Source organism: Alligator sinensis, unplaced genomic scaffold (assembly GCF_000455745.1).
Source record: "Alligator sinensis unplaced genomic scaffold, ASM45574v1 scaffold469_1, whole genome shotgun sequence".
Taxonomy (NCBI): domain Eukaryota; kingdom Metazoa; phylum Chordata; order Crocodylia; family Alligatoridae; genus Alligator; species Alligator sinensis.
In genome coordinates, this window is record NW_005841934.1 from 3,414,676 (window position 1) to 3,433,950 (window position 19,275).

General features: G+C 55.1%; 1 long non-coding RNA gene across 1 annotated transcript in view; it reads right to left on the minus strand.

The window, feature by feature from the left end:
- The window catches only part of LOC112549583, a 231,558-nt gene that overhangs the window by 173,219 nt on the left and 39,064 nt on the right, over positions 1-19,275 (minus strand). Inside the window, exon 2 of the long non-coding RNA XR_003093067.1 lies at positions 1,265-1,444. This is a non-coding gene — a long non-coding RNA (uncharacterized LOC112549583). The remainder of the gene's footprint in view (positions 1-1,264; positions 1,445-19,275) is intronic.

The following is a 19,275-nucleotide window of genomic DNA, read 5'->3' on the forward strand; positions in this document are numbered from 1 at the left end:
GAATAGAGGAGAGTTGCATTTAGTGCAAGGGTCCCCACCACCATGAACGCTGCACGCCTCCCGAGGCTGGGGGGCATAGTGAGCTCCTGCAGGCGGCAGTGGCGGTGTTGGTGGCAGGGGCGTGCCAGCAGTGAGTGGTGAGCTCACGCTGGTGGTGGTGGTGGTGTTGCCGGCGGAAGGAAGTGGGGGATGCTGAGCAATGAAAAATAGAGGACATAAAGGCGTCCAGTTTCATATCAATAGAGGACAGAAAACTGGACTGCCCTCTATAAAACCGGACGAACAGCCGTCCTACTAGCTGCTCTGACCAGAGCCTCTGCCCGAGAACCAGAGCCTTTGTACTGGACACTCTGATCTGCTGAAAGAGCCTGAGACACGGTGCCCGGTGCAAACCCCCACATCCCTGCTCCACAGTCTTCTAGGAACAGGCATCTGTACGCATAAGCTCTCCAACTCATTTCCGATGGGCTGCAATGCCTGCCTGGTTGCACGGTGGGGAGAGCTCTGGCCTGACTAGCTCCAGACACCTCAGCTTTCGAGGCAGAATGCCTAGTGCTGAGCTAAAATCACCTCTGTTAGTACGTGGATAATGACCTGTAACATTTGATAATAACCTAGCAGAATGCCCAGCCCCTTTGCCTGAATCCTCAGGTCTGCCGGCCAAATCCAGTAGCCTGGCTTTCTGGGTGCGTGAGGGAAGAGGAGCAGGACCACATCGTGTCCCACCCAGCTTTGCTGCACGCTGGAACAGGGCTCTCACAAACTTTCTGCACCTACCCGAGCTGACCCCATGATACATGTGTGGTAGCCTTGTGCACGGGGCCTGCAGGACGGCTCCCCCCAGACAGCACGCTCTTGTGCCACTTGTCTGTGCAGACACCTGCTTCCCTTCCACAGACAGCCCACAGGTGGGGCTGGGAATGAGAAACCAGGGCTGGAAACTCTTTTGACTGCAAACCTCTCATAGGTAATGAGGGAAGGGTCAGACAAACCACCAGGACCCCTCTGCATTTGCTCTTCCACCATCCTGCGGCACAGTAGGCTTAAGGGGCAAACCTGGGGTGTCTGGGCACTCCTGCTGAGCCTTGCTGCCATGTACATGAGCAACCATGGTTCGAAAGAGAGGAGACATTTTGGGGAAAGCCAGTGATTAATGCACCAACCGCACCTGGAGAGACTCCCAGACCTCAGACCTCCTCTCAGAGCTGTAAGCAGCTAACGAGGCCATTAGCCACCCCCTCCTCTCCCCTCAGACCCCACTCACCAGTTGTTGTCCAGAGCTGGCAGTGTCCACCGTTGGTGCGAGTCCTTCTCTGAGCCCTCGGTGACCAGCTGCTCTGGGGGCTCTGCCCGTGTCCCCGCTCGGGGGCCCTCACCAGAGTCCCTCAGCAAGGCGTCTGCTCTGCAGCATCTCTCCCCATTGCCTCGGCTGCATCTTTGTCCCCTGCAAGGAGAGGGAGAGAGGTGGGGGTTACCCCAGTGCTTGTGAAGCCCCCCGCCCAAGCCCCCTCCACACCGCCGTCCAGGAGGGGCACAGCAGAGCCGCTACCCCCACGTGCACGCGGTGCCGCCTTCGGCCCTCTCTGGCAGGGCAAACAGCATTTCATTGCCTCCCAACTCCGAGCTGTCCTCCCCACCAAAGCGCCTTGTGGACGGGCAGCCCTGTCCCCTTGCTCACCCCCTCGGTGGCTTTTCTTCTGCTGGGCCCTGGGGGCTTTGGGGGGGCTCTGGCTCCAGCACCCACCCAGAAACCGGGGACAGCGTCACCTTCACTGGGGACAATAAACGAACAGCTCCGGCACTCGCGAGCGACCTGGATACCGACGGCATCTAAAGGTTTCTTCCGCGGGAAGAAAAAGCCCAACTAGACCCTACGCAACACAACAGCTGCAAAATACCACAACTGCTCCAAGCCCTCCAAGCAACCAGTCCCCCTTGTGTCCCCGTGTCCGTGGAGATGGCCACCTGGCCCAGGAAACCGCCGGCACCCCCGCCTGCGGCTCCCCACCGCTCAGTGACGGCGCCACTCGGCTGCTTCTCCCCGCTGGGGTCCCCCTCCGCTCCGCCAGCGCCACGGAGGCGTGCGGCCGGCTGCTCGGGGGAGTCCAGCCTCTGCCCTGCGAGGGACCGCGCTTGGGCTCTCCAGGCCTCGGCCCTCTCAACGGTCCACGACCGTCGTGGAACCTGCCCTGCGCAGCCACGCCGGGCAGAGCTCCAGGACCCGGGCGCGGGGCATCGACCTCGGCGCCGTTACCGTTCTTTCAGACATAGAAAAGTGCCCCTGCAAAGCTGCCAGGGCAGCCCGTCCTCCCCATCTGCCCCACACCGCCGAACGACAGCGCCGCGCTCCGAAGCGCAAGGATCCCCCACCGCGTCCCGTCACGTCTCCGGGCAGGGTTTTGATGGGCGGTTTCACTGGACCTCCTTCCTCCACTGCCTCCTTGTTTCACTGGACTTTACACCAGGGCCAAATGTCACCCTTTATCTTGGGTGGTCCCTGCAGTGAAAAGGCAAGAATTTGGCTGGGGCAGAGATGCACAATGCTCAGAGGAATTTTAAAGGGAAAAATCTATATTACTGAGTGGAAAACTTGTCTTGACTAAGAGCTGGGGCTCACGTCCAGATTTCGGAAACTTTTAGCACGACTCTTAGAAAGCTGGGCCCTTATTTTGGAAAGCAAAGCACAGAGTAAAGGCAAACAAGAGATCCAGTGTTTGTGGCTGGCAAGACAGAGGAGAGCTTTATAATGAGAAGGAGAAAAGGGCTGTTTCATTGACTACAAGGCAAAGAGCAGGGAAGAAAGAAAAGCAGAGGTTTCCAAGGGATTCATATGTACTGCCTGCCACTTTGCCTGGTCCTGATGCTGCCAGAGTTATAGATCATGGAGCATTTCAAACAAAAACCAAGAGACAGGGTCCTAGATAGGATTATGCCAAGGCTAATCTGTTCTCCACAGCTCAATTCACAATTCCTTCATTAGCCTCCTCCAGTATCAGCAGAAAGGCAAGACCTGGTAATAAAAACAGCCTCAGAAATTAAACAAAAAGTGGACTATAATGGGCCCGGATCCTTGGCCGGTGGAGAACAGCGCATCTACATTGAAAGCAACAGTGCCGCAGCAAGCTGACATCAGCTGAAGATCTGAACTAAAATGCACATACGTAGACATGCACATTTTCTCCAAATTAATTACTAATTCCAATTAAGCAGGACAGCCAGTTCTAGAAGGCATGCCAAGAACTGCTGACTGTAAGCCAAAGCCAGACAAATTCAAATAAGGTGCACTTTTTTAACAGTGAGGGCAGTTGGCTGCTGAAACAGGCTCCCCCAGGGAAGCCGTGGACCCTTCATCTCCTGCTGTCTTGAGATGAAGAGCAGGTGGCTTCTCGAGACTCTTTCCTAGAGGGATGTGCAATAAGGAGGGATAAGCCTCTCCAGTCCTCCTGTTGAGTGCAATAGGAGGAAGGCTTTGGCTGTAATCTCGTTAATCAAAAGGAACCTCTGGGCTTATGGCATGCATCTGGCAGCACCAGCATCTGTGTGGGAGCAGGACTGTGCAAGGGGATACTGTACACAAACTGGAATTAACAGTGATGACAGCAGGGATTACTGGGAGGCAAGGTGCCATCAGCCTATGGTATACTGTGCCCTCATTGTGCTTTGCAAGGGGGGTGCGTGGGGGGGGGCTGGCTGCGGTCTGTCCCCACCTGTGTCCAGAAGAGCATGCTGCTGCGAGCCCCTTGTGAGCCGTGTTATGGACTGGGAGCCCACAGGTGGTGGGGAGCACTTGCCCCTGGGCCTGAGCTTCCAGGAGGGCTACGCACCTTTTGGGCTTCTCCTCATTCCTTTTACTGCTGTTTTGCAAACCCCAGTGCAAGACGTCCCCCAGTGCACACTAGCCCAACCCAGGACACAGAGCAGGGGCACAGAGCCTGCCAGTGCTGCTGCATTCACCGCCCAGCCGGGGGTATCAGACCCTGCACTGGGGTGGGCAGCAGAGCGAGTGGGCTGATGATCCCTGGATACTGCCGCTTGTTCCACAGCGCGGGAGCTGGGGCAGGTCCAGCAGCCAGATTCAGATTTAGAGCTGTGATGCCTCAGTGTCCTGGAATACTGTAAGAGAGGCGTAAAGACAGACAGAAAGGGCAGGATTTCCTTGCATTGTCTATAATGCACATATTTGTCCAGAGGGAGAAACAAGAGTTGAACTGGGACGAGTTGCATGGCTGAGGCTGAAGAAAAGCCTGTTTGTATCTAATAACATTGGCGAGATTGTGGACGAAGAGTTCATTCTTACGTAAAGATTCACACACCCACACGCACGCCCTCCGTCTCCGTATAGCAGCATTCAGGCTGGCCAAAGATGGCCGGAGAACAATTCCACCTTCTGTAAGGATCAGCACGTGTGCTCGCCCTGCCCTGTGGCTGGGATGGTGGTAGTGTGGGGTAAGCCCAGTGACTGTCGGTGGTTTGAATGGCCACGGGAATCCCTGCAGCGCGCTTCCTCCTACCACATCATCTTTCTCTTCCTTTCTCTCAGGGCCCGTGACAATCTGTGGGGTCCGTCTGGGCACAGCTTGTGGGTTCAGTTGGCTGCTGGGTGTCCTGTGTTTGCTTGCAATGGTCCGCAAACTCCACACTACTGTGGGCTTGGGCACCTTCTCAATGGTCTTTTTACCTTCATGTTGGACTGAAATCCCACAGGATGTGCACCCAAGGCTAGTGGAGGGGCCATCACCCTGTGGCTCTGCCAGGACAAGGGCAGGACGAAGAGAAGGGGACCAATTTTTCCTATTAAGGGTGGTTCTTCAAACAAAGCCGGAGAAAGTTCTCTCCAATTTCTCCATCTTCTTGCCCGGCATGGGACCTCCCCAGAGACTGAGCTAAGAAATCCTGTCTGTATTCTGTCTAGATCGGTATGTCACTTGTCGCTAGCCGGGGCCAAGGCAGATGCATTCAAATATTTTTACAGACCCTGTGAGTGAATCGACTCCCACCATCCCTGAGGAGAGAACTATCACCTGGGCTCTGCTCAGACGCATGCCACAGCCGTGCCCAAGAGACGCACGTGCAAGTGCACATACATGCATTGTAACCTAGCTGGTCCTTTCAGGCAGCCCGGCAAGCCTCCAACGCAGACAGCAGCTGGGATGCCCAGCTGGGTGCTGGCTGCTACAGAGTGGGGCTTTGCACCTCCCAGGGCAAGGCCAGCATCCGCTCCTTAAAAGCCGCTTTCCCCTCTGTCTCCGAGTCAGGTGATACCAGAGAAATTGATAAAACCCAGGCATTTTATTTTGCTTTTTCCTCATAAAACCACTTTGCCCAGACACGGGCTTTGTATCTGGGATTCAGGCAGGTGTCTCTGCTGTCAGCAGGCCCCCCCCAGACACCCTGCTGTACCCTGAACACTGAGAACAGGCACTCTCAGGCCCAGACTGAGCCCTGGACTCGTCTTTTAAGGGACAGCACAAGTCACAGGAGTGCATCCAGCTGGAGCAGTGCCTGACAGCAGAGCATGAAGGGACACGTCCAGCCTGCGGAGCACAAGGCATGCGATGCACCTGTGGAGTCGCTGGTGGGGAAGTGACCAGAGAGATCACTGCGCAGTGAACACACCAGCTGACAGTGCCATGAGAGCGCAGCGACTGCCAAAGAAAAGCCGGTCAAGCTGATTAAAGGCCTCACCAGGCTGGTGCCTCACTTCTGCTCCTTGCCAAGCCAGCTACAGGCGGGAAATAGAAGAGTTACCACTGTGCGAGTCTCTAGGAACTTGATCACTAATGGGTCCCAAAGCACTTAGTGCCGTGACCCCTCCGTATCTAGGCACTGATGCTCAGCCCCCTCCTGTGCACCGGGGCTGGGAGTGTGGCTGGGTCCTGTTGCATGGGAATATGAAGCAGGGCATGCTGGCCAAGGGATAAAACCATTAACCCAGCAAAACGGAAGTTGCCAGAGGACTTGGTTGCCTCTCCACGCCCTCCTGCAATCTTCCTGTTGTCAAGACCTGTGAGCTGACCTCAGCTGTCTGCAGAGGAAAGGGCCAAGCATGGGGACAAAGCAAAGCTGTCTCTACCGCCTTCTACTGATGTCCCCATGAACACAGCAGAGGGGGAGCCAGCAGGGAGGCCTCTTGGGATAGCCTCCCTACACCCAAGAATGCCTCCTTCAGCAGAAGCGGTGTGATAAGAGGATGATCAACCCCCTGTGTGCACCTCCCCGTGTGCTAGGTGCTGCACACTAAGTGCCATGACACCTGTCCCTGCCCCTGAGTCCTGTGGCTGCAGAGATGCCATTCTGTGGCTGCGTGGTTTGAGCTGCATCCAGCTCGGTGGCTCAGGCGGGAGGTGTTCTGCCCTGCCTGCCCCAGCCTCAGCGCTGCTCCTCAGCAAGCTCATGTGGTGCTCCCTGCCCCACAGGGCTGTGCCCCTTCCCTGACACAGCGCAGCCCAGGGGTGCAGTGCCCAGGAGCCAGGCGGGAGCAGGAGGAGGATCTGCCAGCAGGTGCAGGCTCCCCTCCTCCTGCAGCAACAGGCTGCTGCAGCCAAGGAAGGCATCCGCTAGATGGCAAAGTCACACAGCGCAGCGAGCGGCAGCACAGACACACACCAAACCCCTCAGGAGCAGTGTACGTGTCCCCTCCCTCCCTCCAGCCAGTGCCTGCAGCCCCCTCCTCGGAGCAGCGCCGCCGGCACACAGGAGGGTGTCTGCCTGGGGCTGGAGTGGCTCTGCCCTGCAGCAATGGGCTCACCACCCTCCCTCCTTGCCTTTCCAGCCCCGATGTGATGTGATGCCTGTGTATGGGATGTTCCCGCTGGTCCAGGAGCATCTGCTGGGACATGGGTTTTGCCTGTGACTGAGCAGCTCTGCTCCCAGATCTCTGGTTGCTGCAGGGAGCCAAGAGGGATGCTGATTTCCCTTCCAGGGTGCTACAGCAGGAGGGCGTGTGTCTGCCCGGGTCACCTCTGAGCCCAAGTTTAAGGTCCCATTCCTGGGATATTTCCACACCCTTGGCTTGTGTCCTTTGAGTTGGCGTGTCAGACTTGACAGCTCTGTGCTTCCTAAACTGTCCCCGACTACTGACTGGCTAGGCTGGAGGTGCCGTGTCCTGCCATTAATTGCTTCAGCTAATTTGCAGGAAGTCGGCTGTTCAGACCAGAATAAAAGCAGTACTGATCTCACAGGGCCAGGCGTTTGTTAGTGCTGAGAGTAACTCTTGCTGGGGAGAGAGGGTCTTTCCACTTGGACTGAGCCAGGGGCTGTTCTAGAGAGTGAGAACAGGAGGTTATTTCTTCTCAGCTTCATCTGGGCAACCTGTAAAAGTAGTCCACATTCATCAGTTGTTTCTCTACATTAGAGCCCCCTGGTTGGTTACTCCATCATTATCTCCATAGTGCAGCAAGCAAAAAAAGCTTTACAAAGAACAAAATCCAAATGAACGAGGCAGAAAGGAGTCCATGCCTGGGAAAGATCCAAGCCCAGAGGCACAAGAAGACACAAAAAGCAACTGGGACAGAGATGAACTAATTAAATCCATACCAATTGCCTTCTCTGACAGTGTTATAAGGTGAAAGCAAGTCACACGGTGCAAAAACACGTCTCTTGAGCAATAAATGTGCCTTATGTGATGCAGACAATTGCACGAAGCACTCAGAAACGAGAATCTGCTGTGTTTAATGTTGATGCATCTGCTGCTCATGAGAGTGACGCCTCACACTGGTGAGAATCCAGCCTGGGGCTTTGCCAAGGCAAGTCAGTCCTGACCTGTCGCCCCCAGACTGCAGCCTCTCCTCTGCACAGCACCATGCAGCCAAAGGCCTGGGGCTCCAAAGGGACCGAGGCCAGGATGTAACCACTAGACTGTTTGGCCCTTTCAGGCTGAATCTAACTGTGAGCCCAGGCCTCTGGAAATGAAAAGCTCTGGTCAGGAGGTCACTGATGCTCTTAGGAGCTTTTTGTCCCTTACCCAGATTCACTGAGAAGCCTCCGGCCACCACCGCACTGCAAGGCAAGTCCATAAAGCACGCGTGCCAGCAGCACTGTCCCCCTGCGTTAGTCTAGTCCCAGAGCACCGTGTGGTCTTTGTGTTGCAAGGACCAGCCATGGTCGAGCACGGCCATGCCGAGTGCGGCCTCCTGGTATTTCAGGTGCACGTGGGATTTGTGTGAAAGGCCAAATGGAAAGAAAAACAAACCCCAACGGTCAGGGAACCGTTCATCTGTGTCCACCAGTGTTTGGTTTATGAATAAAATAATACAAAGCGCTATTTCAAGCATTTGCAATCTTCTACTTGAATAGCTAATAATGTGGCCGCCTGGCTGACACCCACAGAGAACTGCCGGTGAGCAGCAGTAATGTGATAATAGTGCCGTAATGAGATCTTGTGACTGGCCTTAAAGGGCACGCTTCACTTCTTTTTGCTACAGCTGTCAGAAAACCTTCGGGGTCACTAAGCCTTTTCCCTGGACAACCCAGAAGGCAGTTTGTACAGAAGTCTTATGGCCATGAACCAAGTTTTAGCCCCAGTGAAATGTCACAGATTTTTAAAGGTCGGAAGATCAGTGATGAAATGTTACACCAATAATTTGATATTCTGTGAAGCACTTTGCAACGTGATAGTGAAATCTACTGTGTTATGATCAGGGAAGAGAGGTAATATTACCTTTGTGCTTTGCTTGAAAAAAATAATCAGAGGCAGCAAGTTCAGAGGTATGCACATGAGTGCCAAACGAAGGGGCTGGCTTAGAACAGCCTCGGCCGTGGGGCACTGACGCCAAGGTGAGATCACATACTGTACATGGCATCAAAGAGCCAGGCTCTGCTCGCATAAGACATTCACTCAGCCCTGAAGTCTCTTTCAAGATTCCCAATAACTAAGAAATACGTGCAGTTTCCAGCGATCCCAGGGAGGCTCGATCAGAGCTGGAAACGTCAGAGGAAAGAATGCTGAAGCAAACCGATCATTAGGAAAGCGCTTGCCGACAGGCCTGGATGGTACATGCAAGTACTGAAGGACAGCGGGAATTAAGGGGTGAGCTACCAACATGCACAGGTTACGGCTCATTAGAAGGAGACCTGCTCCCAAGGACTGGAGGGTGGCAAAGGTGGCACTCGGGCTTACTAAAGGTTCTGCGGGAGACCCCGTGGACTGCAAGATAAACTTCACACTCGTACCTGACAAGGGGGATGGACTGCTGGCGATAAATACAATTATGGAATACAACGGAAGATCACGCTGCGACAGAGCGTAACCAGCACGGTTTCTGCAGAGAACAAGTATGGTTCGCTAATCACTTCAAACACTCTGAAGGCGTCTGTACTGCCACCGATCCAGACAAGCCAGCTGGCATGATTTATTTAGACTCCCCAAAGGCCGGGGACTGAAAGAGCCAAGGAGCCATGGGACAAGAGGTATGCTGGATCGAAGACTGGCAAGGAGACAGAAAGCAAAAAGTAGAATTAAATGGTCAATTTTCATCATGGCAAAGGTATTACAGCAGTCTCCCACCCCCTTGATCCCCTTCCTCTCCTCTCCTCTGCCCTGGCCTGCTCAGCACTGCCGCCTGGCCCCAGAGCAATGCAGAGGGAACGGGAGGCAATGGGGCCTGCTTGTGAGCAAACAATCAAAGACTTGGCCGCCCTGGCAAGCGGGGGCTTTGGCTGAATGCTGAGCCATGGCTTGCCCTGCCAGGCACTGTTTGCTCCTCTCACTGTACATAAAGACAACCTCTTTCCAAGACAATCGGACTGCAATGGCGGCAGATTTCATAGCAGCCAAACTCTGGAGTGCCTGCGTGTGCCCAGATACCAGCTTTCTGGGTGACGGCCAGCCCCGATCGCGATACCTGCCAAACTGCCATTGCTCCATCATGTGCTTAGCACAGAGACACTGTCCAAGAGACCACTCTCTTCAGTGCTCTCCCAGATCCCCAGCCACTACAAAGCAGCCCCCATGCACCAAGTATACCTCTGTCTCACCATTGCTGTATACACTGATAGAGTCAACTGATCTCGATGGGCCTCAGTGTCCACTTAGGTCATTATTGGCCTATCCCTATCTGACCAGTCGTCCCCTCTACCTGATCTGCAGAGAAAGGATATTTCTGAGGCTGGTACCAGTTGTGCCGTAGGCCTTTGGGCACTATGCTGGGTATGCCCCTGTCTGTGGTGCAGGGAGAGTGTGACAGCAGCCATGCAAGCATACGCAGCAGCTCGCTAAGCTAAACTTCAGTCTTGCACACAGCAGATACCTGTGATACTTGGAAGGAAGTGGATCGGTGACCTGACAGACTTCTGTACCTCTGCACTGCAGATGGAAAAACTGCGCCTCGTCCAGTGGATGATTTCATCCGCTCTGGCCCAGGTCCCAAACCCTATGAATGAGCATGAAGAGATAAACTGTTCCAAAATGACCTGTCTCTCTGATCTGCCCACTGCTACTTTAAGCAATACAATGGTTTAATGAATCAAAGGATTCATTCACTGACCAGTGGCATCCATAGTCTCTATGACAACTTACGGGAATCATGTACCGTCTTTCAGTCTCGCTTACATGAAAGTAAACGGGGTAAACTCCAGCCATTTTCATGGAGCTTCACTGCTAGGGTCCGCGTGCATCTGCGATCTGAGCCAGGCTGTGACCGCTGCGATGCCTGGTGGAATTGTGTACACCTTAATATTTCTTAGTCACCAGGATCTAACCAAAACAATCCCTTTTGTAACTCATTAGCTCAGATTTTGGCTGGCAACATAATACTGCGACTATAATGCTGTAACATAGGGGCTTTTATGTGGATCTAAATCTATGTGGAGATACAATTATCACAGAGCAATTAAATGTGCATTATTGCTACTTAGACTCTGGCCCTGCCGACAGCTGGCTTGTCGACCAGCTTTAATCAAAGCACAAATACGAGTCAAGATTACTGACAGTATTAATTTTGCTGAGAGCCAGCACTATGTTATCCAGGTGTGGGACAAGCAGCACGTGATTAAAACTGCGTATAGGAAGGCTGGCATGGCCTTTGGCAGAAGTACTGCAGGCACCAGTGTGGAGAAGCCTGGTGTGCAGCGTCGCTCACCATGGAAAGGAAGGAGAGTTGCTGCTGGCTCCTGCCAGCCCATGAATGGAGCGGCCCTGGCCTCAACTTCAGAGGGGTGGCGCCTGGCTTACCTTGTAACAGCTCTTCGTTCACAGCACTTACTACTAAGAGACCACTATTGGGAGACCTCTACATTACAACCTGCCAGGCTTTAAGAGACAAGTCATTCTACCCATCTTACGAGTGCCATGCTCATCCAGCTGCTGCGCAGCACAGAGGGTGGCATATCTGGAGGAACAGCAGCTGTCTGGCTGGACTTGCACCGGGCAGAGGCTGCCTTCTGTTGCCAGTGTAAAATATAGGCTAGCTCGAGGGTGTTCAGCCCCCTTGGAGCGTCTCTGGGGATCTGGGCTAGTGATCCCTGAGGCTCCTGAGCTTTAGGGTTTTCGGGAGGTCCTGTGTTATTGGCCGGGGCGGGTACTGAAGGGAGGCTGCATGCTGAACACACACGGGCCAGTCGGTGTTCAGAGCACAGGTGTCCACCAGACTGAAGTGATGCACGGACAGGTCGCGGCAGAGAGCCCTCTGCTCCCAGCAACTCCAGCTGGGATGGGAAGCACCCAGGCCTTTGCTGGTGACGCCTAGTCCTACGCAGGATGAGGCCTGTGGCCCCTGCCACCTCCTCTCTGGCAAGGACTTTCTTCTAATTGAGTTCTTTCTGTCCGGTTTTCAGCTGTGGGCCATTTCCTCCCCACTGACTTTCAGCAGGGTGCATGGGCCTACCACAAACAAGTGCAACCGCGACACAACACAGCACATCCTGTCTCTGCACCGCACCAACCCGGTTAGTGCCCCACGCTCCTGCGGACACCACAGCAGGCACGCTGACATTTGGCCTTGGCCTCTGCATTTTTCCCTTCGGGTGTGCCCTGAGCAGCTACTTCTTCCTCTCCTCCCCACACCCAGAGCCCTGCTGTGCTGCTGAGCATAGTACGTGCCTTTCAGCTGATGCGCTCGTGCTGTGACGCCATCGCCAAACAATTTGTTTGGAGCCTCACCTGCAGGCTGGCTCTTTCCTCTCAGGCGGAGGTCACTTCAGAGCTCGTTTGAACCCCCAGTCCTGGCTGCTGCTGGAGTCCTCATCTTTTTTCAAGCACTTGCATTTCTACGTCCTGAGAAACGCGCGCCCTCTGTTCCTGCTCTGCGTGGCTCACCCCTCTGCAAGCACCAGTGCCAGGACATCCTCCAGCCTCGTTCACACAAGACAAAAGACCCTCCCGCAAAGGCTCCCCGGACTTGATCCCCACCACCGACAAGACAACGGCTCCAGGGGGAAAGCCAGCCCGTGTGGCACAGGTGCAATCCCTGACCTTGGGAGCGTGGGCATGGTGAGACCAGGCCACATGGGAAAAAGAAGCACGTAGCAAACTCATGCCCTTGTCTCTCTCGCGAGCCAGAAGGGACTAGCAGATCTGCTGATCTGCAGCATGAGTCTGGGGAACTGCTCACGGGAGTGGCACAGAGCAGGGCAACCCTTCCAGGCGACGCCTGCCTGCCCAAGAGGTTTGCTTGCACAGCAGGCTGGGCTCCCAGAGGAGCACAGGCCTCGCAGACAGCTTCACCCGCACAACAGCACTGCAGTCCGCCTGCGCAGCATGGGCTGTGGAGGGTGGTGACATGGCAGAGACACCGCGTATCTGCTGCTTGGGAGCGAGCCGCTGAAGGGGCCATGCAAGGAGATCCTGCAGCTCCTCTGCACTACGAAATTCAGCAGAGCACGGGGACAGGCCACGCACGTGGGACCACCAGGACCCTTCAGTGGAAGGGCGCGCAGGCCGTTCGCTTGTGTGTGCCAGGCTACAAGACCAGCACAGAGCCATTACCAGAGAGGCCAAACACTCAGCAGCCCAGCAACACAAGGCGTGAGCCACACACCTTCCTCCACCCAAAGCAGTTTCCCCACGTCCTCGAGTCAGCCTGTTAAAGCCAACAGACCTCATTCATTCCCCGTGTGACCCTGGCAGAGTGACTCCTGATTGCCGCCAGCAGGAGAGAGAACCAGACCGAATCCCGATTTACCGAGGTGCCCCTCGGAGCCTCGTTTCCTGAGCTCCCTCGCCCCAGCCCCGGCTTCCCCCTGGAGCCAGGCTGTCAGTGCTGAGCCGGGGCGCCAGCGCCTGTCCGTGCACGGCTCAGTCGGGGAGGTCAGTAACACCAGTGTGCCGAGAAGAGCCGAGACGGCGCCACGGGCACCGAGCTCTAACCAAGCAACGCGCACCCGCTGGGGGATTTTAATCCTGTATTTGCCTTGAGCAGAGGCAGAGCCGGGCGCACATGGCAGTGAGACACCCCAAGAAAAACACACTCCCAGAAGCGGTGGCCACGTTTCTCAGTCTTTGCTGCAGTCCTGTCCCCCGAGTCGCGATCTTATTTGAAAAGCAGTGCCTTGTCAGTTCCTGCCTGTATGGCCCAGCAAGAGCCAGCGGAAACTCCTATCACGGAGGTAATTCAATTATTAACTCAGCCCCTGAAGGGTATGACACTAAAGGGCACCCCTCCCCCTGGGCTGCACAGTGCCTAGTGATTCGAGTAGAAATCCTCGTATAACCAGCCCCAGCCACTTGTGGACATGCCCACTACCCCAGAGTTTTAATCCCAAAGGATTAAAGTGGTCCCAGGCCTCGGGCAGTTATTTTACTGGGCCCCTGACTTTGCTAAGCAGGCCCCAGGGCCCCAGAGGGGAAAAGCGGTGCAGTTCTTCCACTCGAGTGCAATGATGCCGCTCGCACTGGCTGAGCTCTGTCCTCTGCCGTTTGTATCTCCCGGGGACAGCACAGCGTGTTCTGGCGAGCGGGGTCAGCCATCGCACGCAGCTACCCCCTTTCATAAACCGAGGGGGGGATGTTTACCCGGCCTGGGAGGGCAAAACCCACCGGGGCAGGAAATCCCAGCGGCATGAAAGTCGCAGGCAAAATCCCCACGGACTTCAGTAAGGTCTGCGAGCTAAAACGGTGCCCCATATTACTCCTCCTCTGCCCACAGTGCTCACAGTGTGCCGAGATGAGAGATTTAATAAAGATGCAGCCACAGCGGCCCAGAAGGAGGAAGCCCTGAAACGTCTGAGCTCGGACGCATGTGGATGGTTCGTGCGTGTCCCAGCCTGGATCAGCAGGACGTGTCTACGTTGCCACATGTTTGTGGGAGGGCAGCTTGTGCCATACAGAGCATGGAAACGCCAGGGGCTCACGGGAGGATTCATGTCACATGCCGGATAGTTTTGAATGACTGTTCACTGAGATTGAAACAGAAATAAAAAGCCTCCGTGAAACTAACTCAGCCAGCTAAGAGACCAGGGCAGGGAGCAGCCCCTTGAACCCCCACGCGCTGGAACAGACTCCTGCCCTCCCCGACAGCCCTGTCACAGTCATGATTTCTGATGAGCAGCGTTTCATTATTTATTTTACATTACCTCATCAGTGGCTTGGTGGAATCTGTACTCATCAGAGCGATTTATTCCCTTGCAAGGTACTCAATTAACCCAGCCGGCAGCTGCCCAGAGGTGGGAATCGCCTGCTTATCCCGCTGCCCCGGGACCCGGGCTGTCTGTGGCTCTGCTCTGCTCTAGGCTCCCCTGGTGCGACTTTCCCTTCCTTCCTCTGTGCTGCACTTCTCCATCTCTAAAACATGGGATTGACTTCAGGCAGCGCGTGCTAACTCGTGGAACTGGCTGCCACCGGAGGTTGTGGAGGCAGAGGGGTCACAAACAGATCAGATGAACAGAGCACAGGCCGATTAATAGCTAGGCAGAACAGTTAGGTTCGTGGTATCAGGATATCAGATACCCTGATATCACTGAAGCCGTGATGGCGGAGGCCAAAGTTGGTCTGACAAGGGGTGGATCTCTCTGAACATGCCCTGTTCGTATCCGTTCGCTCCAAAGTACCTACCAGAACTACTGCCGCTGCTAGAGACCCGACAGTAACTAGAGAGACCACGGGTCTGACTCAGTACGGTGCCGCGTGTGGTCTTGTAATGACATCTCCTTTCTCTTCCCGTTCTTTTTCTTCCTACTCTACGACAATACTTAGGTCTTTGGGGCTGGGAGTGTCTGCACAGCTCCTGCCCCGATCCCGCCGTGGCCCCTCGCCCTGCCACAATGGAAATACTCAGCAACCATTCCCACTTCTGCTCCAAAGCAGGGCAGCTTCTCCATGGGAGCCTTGTTTCCCTCTATCCGAGCTGCCCGGGAGCCGCTATTGTAGTACCGGACCCGGAGAGCTCTGGGTCACGACATCCCTCTGCAGAGCTGCGCCAATACAAAAAGCAACATAAGGAACATGCCATCCTAGGTGACGGCTTCAAATTCAGGATAGAAGAAGTGAGAAAAGCAGCCGAGAGCGCTGATAGTGCCCTGGGGTGGGCTGTCTTTGTAGCACGTTGTCTCGGGGCAGGGAGCGCAGGAGCCCCCCGGCTCGGTCAGGGATACCGGGGAGTTTGCAAGCCCTGCCAGGCATTGTCTCAAGGAGCTGCTCCAGATAAACAGCGCCTAGCAACCAGCTGCACCGACACAGTAACCTTCAGGGAGCCTGGAGAAATACAAAGGCTTTTTGTTAATCCCGGAGACTTAAGAGCGCAGGTTGTAATCGTTTACTCGCGGAGAAGCCAGAGTGAATCGTGGCTCGAGCAACTCCTAGCCGAACAGGTCTGGGGCAAGACCCCGCCGCGCTCTGGCTCCACAGAGGTTTTTCTGTCCCTCTCGCTCCCCAAAAGGATCGCTCGCCTTCGCACGGGGGTGGCCAGCACACCCCTGCCCCTGCCCCTGCCCCTGAGAACGGCGCACACGGCCTCACGCCGGAGACGAGCTCGCGGGCGGCATCCGTGCATGTGGTCTTGTGAGGCTGTCTGAGGGCCCGGAGGCACAGTCAAACTGTGAAAGTATTTAGTATGTAAATGCCTCTGTTTTCCTACCGATTACCCAAAGCAGGTGCTCAGTGATAATGGTTTCTTCATGGTCCCACATCTCTCCACCTTTGCAACTATCCCCTGGGGATTTGATGAAACGTTTAAAACCATGCTGTGCTCCCCTTGATAAACTCCCAGCAAACTGGCTTATCCAGAGCTCAGCAAACCCAGTGGCCTGTTCAATGATAACCTCGAGAGCTGGGCAGGCAACAGCACCCACCCCTCCTCGGGCAGACACCAGGCCACGGCACTAAGAACGAGAAGAAAGGGAAAGCACAAGCTTGCAGAGACAAAAGCAGAAAGGCCAAGGCACAGACTGGGCAGGAGAGGGCACAAGGAGCTGTCCTATGAGCATGTTAGCAGACAGACAAAGTCCAAGGACTCAGCGAGGAGGCACCATTCATAACACAGAATGGCCAGAAGGACAAACTGTTTAATGCCTTTTTTGCTTGAGGCTTCCCTAAAAAGGGAAAGTGTGACCAGAGAACTAATAATGCAGTCAGCACGGGCAACACGGACTGAAGCTGCGAGGGGTGAGGAGGAGATTGGCGACTGCTTAGAAAACACAGACGTTTCCAAATCAGCTGGGTCTGACATCCTTCTCCCCACGGCACTGAGGAAGCTGGTCAAAGCCACCTCAGAGCTCCTAGCCGTGATCTCCGAGACGCACGGAGAATGGGAGAGGCGCCGGGTGACTGGGCAAGGGGCACAAACAGTGGAAAAGGGAAGACGGGCTAAGTGCAATTCCCAAAACGATACTGGAGCAATAATCAAACGCTCTTTGCAAGCAGCTAGAAAGTGATCAGGGGCTAAGTAACAGCCAACATGGATGTGCCAAGAGCACGTCCCGCCAAGCCAAGCTGAGGCTCGCTTTATGACAGGGTAACAGACCTTGTGACAAGGAGGAACCGTGACATATCTGAACTTTAGTAAAGCTTTTGACACTGTCTCACACAATATCCTCTTAAGCAAACCAGGAAAATGTGGTCAAGAGGACACTTCCATTAGGTGGGACTGCAGCTGGTTGCCAAACTGGCCTCTAGAAGGTATCCATGGATCACTCCTGAACTACAAGGACCTGTCGAGTGGGGTCTGCAGGGTCTCTCCTGTGCCCAGCCAGTCCATATTTTCATTAACGAGTTGGATCCTGGACTGGAGAGCATGCTCATTAAACGTACTGAGCAGGGAGGGGCTGCAGGCACACCGGAGGAGAGGATGAGAGTAGAAAATGTTCCCAACAAACTGGAGAAATGGACAAACGCAAAGTGCTGCCCATGCATAGGAATAGTCAGCTGCACAAATACAAAATGGGGAGCAACTGGCTAGAAGGAAGCTTTCCGGAAAAGGATCCAGGGGTTATAGCAGATCACAGCCTGAAAATGAGTTAATAATGCCGGGTTGCTGCAAAAAAAGAAAAACCCAACAATGCATCAGGACATATAAGCAGGAGTAGAGTGTGCAAGACCGGGAAATAATCCTTCCGCTCTCCCCAGCGCTGGTGAAGTTTTGGGTCTCAAGAAAAATGTGGACCAATTGGAAAGAGTCAGGAAAAGAACAGCCAAAACGATCAGAGAAGTGTTAGGTCAGATGTTAGGAACAGTGCTCTAACTGGGAGGTAGCTTAGGACTGGGATCAACTGGTTCAGGCGCAGCTGGCCTGTCTTGGGGCACAGCAATGGACTGACCTCCAAGGTCTCTTCTGGCCCCGTGTCTAGAAATCCAGTCCTGATGACTTAGTAGCTTGACAGGGTAATGGGAAATACAGGAAGGACCGGCAAGGCACCGAGAGAGACCTGAAAGCTTACGGACACGGGAATGGATTCAGCTGTGCTGTCGGACAGTTTACATTTTAAGCAGATGGTCTGAGCTTGCAGTAAGTGGACCTGTATAACGGAAGCTTAAATCAGAGAGTCTTTGTTAACAGCAGATGCTGGAGCCGTATACTGCAAACAATTTAACAGTGAGGGAAGGAGCCTGAGGGCCAGTGCAATTCCCCGGGAGCCAAGACCCTTGGCTTCGGCCACTGACTTGCTGTGGGACTCTGGGAAAGCGACTGGCAGTGGACAACTTGCTGTGCCATTGCACACTGCTCGTGTAGACGTGGAGGTCCGCCGATGTGCCAGGGGTCCCGGGACCCCACTGCGGGACTTCAATGGATGGCCTTCTTTAACACGGCCGTTTCCTGGAGAAAGAGCCCTTCAGATGCAGCCCTGTTGTACAGTATGAGTGCACACGTACATGTACATACAGGCACCACCACTAGGCAATGGCATACACGTAGCTCTTCAACACCTGAGTGAGGGTGCAGTGCAGGGCCAGGCCAGGGGCTCTTCCACAGCACGGGATGGCTCAGAGGGGGAGGAAGCACATCCCCTGCTCCCACACAAAAGGACGGTCACCACAGGTCTCTCTCTTTTGCATTGCAGAAAGAATATTCCCTCCAGCCTCTGCTCCATGGTGAGAATGGGAAGCATCTCACCAACAGCTCGGGTGAGTGACGTGGGCCAGCCAGGCCGGGCCAGCGCGGCTTGCACAGCTCAACCAAGCAGCGTGACGTTTCGCTGGGCTACCTGCATGTCTGGGCTAGCTGCATGAGTCTGCCCCTTGCTGCAAAGCGCTGGGGGGTCAGAACCAGGTTTCTAGCCAGCTGCTAACCTGGGCCCACACTGGTGGGGAGGAGAACGTGCAGCGGGCAGCCTGAGGGCATTTCAGACCAGCCTGAAACCGGCAACAGGGGGGCTAACGCACTGGGGCTTGGTACAGCAGCATGAGGGGAGGGAAAGGGAGCAGGGAGGCCTCTGTCCTGCTTGGGGACTAGACCCGGGAGAGAGCACGAGCAATCTGAGGACCTGGTGCCATGGGCCCCCACCCTGCCCCAGCCAATGCAGGTGAGCAGGTGAGGAGGACAGCATGCGCCTCCACTGGGAATAGGCTGGCCGAGCTCCCCACCGCCCCTGGAGGAGGAGGGACCTGGGGACTCCTCCACAGCGTGGCCCTCTGTCCCGGCCCCTACAGAGCAGGCTGCAACACTTCAGCCCTGCAGTTATTACGCCACAATTGCAGCAAGCTGGAGATCCACGTGCAAGCTGCATTCAGCTCCCACGCTGCCAAGACAGCCCGAGACGCAGCCACCCCAGCAGGGAAGCCCTCCATGGGTCCCCCACCATTTTTTCCAGGTGGCAAATGATGCAGCAAGGCTTGGAGACTGTCTGGCCTCAGAAGCTTAAGGCTGAGGGATGAGGTCAGGGCAAGCGCTACACCCAGAGGGGAAGAGC